Here is a 1,460-nt window from a genome sequence, read left to right as displayed (position 1 = left end):
AAAAAAAAACCACTATGCATGTGAAAGAAGTGAAGAAAAAAAATCAAACCTCAATTGCAGTATTGATGGATTCTATGGGCAAAATACTGAATGATGCAGAAAGCATCAAAAAAAAAAATGGAAGGAATACAGAGTCACTGTACCCAAAAGCAATGGTCAGTATTCAAACATTTCAAGAGGTGGCATACAATCAATAGCCAATAATACTGAAGTAAAAAGTACAAGATGCATTGAATGCACTGGCAAAGAACAAGGCACCAGGGAATAGATGTAATACAAATTGAAGTCTTTCAACAAACTGATGCAGCCCTGGGGGCACTCACTCATCTATGCCAAGAGATTTGGAAGACAATTACCTGGCCAACTGACTGGAAGAGATCCATAATTGTGCACCTTCCAAAGAGAGGTGACCCAACAGAATGCAGAAATCATTGAACAATATCATTAATATTGCAGGCAAGTAAAATTTTGATACAAACAGCTGCACCCATACATTGACAGGGAACTGCCAGAGGTTCAAGCAGGATTCAGATAAGGATGTAGAAGCAGGGTTATCATTGCTGATGGAAGCAGGGTTATCATTGCTGATGTCAGATGGATCTTGGCAGAAAGCAGAGAATACTAGAATGATGTTAACCTGTGCTTTAGTGACTATGCAAAGGCTTTTGATTGCGTGGATCATGACATGGTATGGACACCATTGTGGAGAATGAGTATTCCAGAACAATTAATTGTAATCATTAGGAACCTGTACATAAACAAAGAGGCAGTTGTTCAAACAAAACAAGGGCACACCGATTGGTTTAAAATTAGGAATGGTGTGCACCAGGGTTGTATTTTTTCATGATACTTATTCAGTATGTATGGTGAGCAAATAATCAGAGAAGCTGGACTATATGAAGAAAAAAGTGGCATCAGGTTTGAAAGAAGACTCATTAACAATCTGCAATATGCAGACACTACCTTTCTTGCCGAAAGTGAAGAGGACTTAAAATACTTACTGATAAAGATCAAAGACCTTTGGTATGGATTGTACCTCAATATAAAGCAAACAAATATCCTTACCACTAGACCAATTAAAATCATCCACATAAATGGAGAAAACACGGAAGTTGTCAAAGACTTTGTTTTGTTGCATTAACCATCAACACTTATGGAAGCAACAGTCCAGAAATTAAACAACATATTGCATTAGGGAAATCTGTGGCATAAGATATTTTAAAGTGTTGAGCAAAGATTTAAGGACTAAGGTGCTCCTGACCCAAGCTAGGGTATTTGCAGAAACCTCATATGCATGTGAAAGTTGGACAGTAAATAAGGAAGATCATAGAATTGATACATTTGAGTTATGGTGTTAGAGGAGAATATTGAAATACCATGGACTGCCCAAAGAAAAAATTGATCTGTGTTGGAAGTAGTACAGCCAGGATATTCCTTGGAAGCCAGGATGTCCAGATTTT

At 37.5% G+C, this 1,460-nt stretch overlaps 1 protein-coding gene across 6 annotated transcripts in view; it reads left to right on the top strand.

The window, feature by feature from the left end:
- NLGN1 (neuroligin 1) overlaps window positions 1–1,460 on the top strand; it is a 1,317,199-nt gene that overhangs the window by 1,181,863 nt on the left and 133,876 nt on the right. The window lies entirely within an intron of this gene.

The sequence above is a fragment of the Chrysochloris asiatica genome, unplaced genomic scaffold, assembly GCF_000296735.1.
Source record: "Chrysochloris asiatica unplaced genomic scaffold, ChrAsi1.0 scaffold00108, whole genome shotgun sequence".
In the NCBI taxonomy this organism is placed as follows: domain Eukaryota; kingdom Metazoa; phylum Chordata; class Mammalia; order Afrosoricida; family Chrysochloridae; genus Chrysochloris; species Chrysochloris asiatica.
Note: the sequence above shows the minus strand (reverse complement) of the source record. Positions and strands in the feature narration are given on the sequence as shown.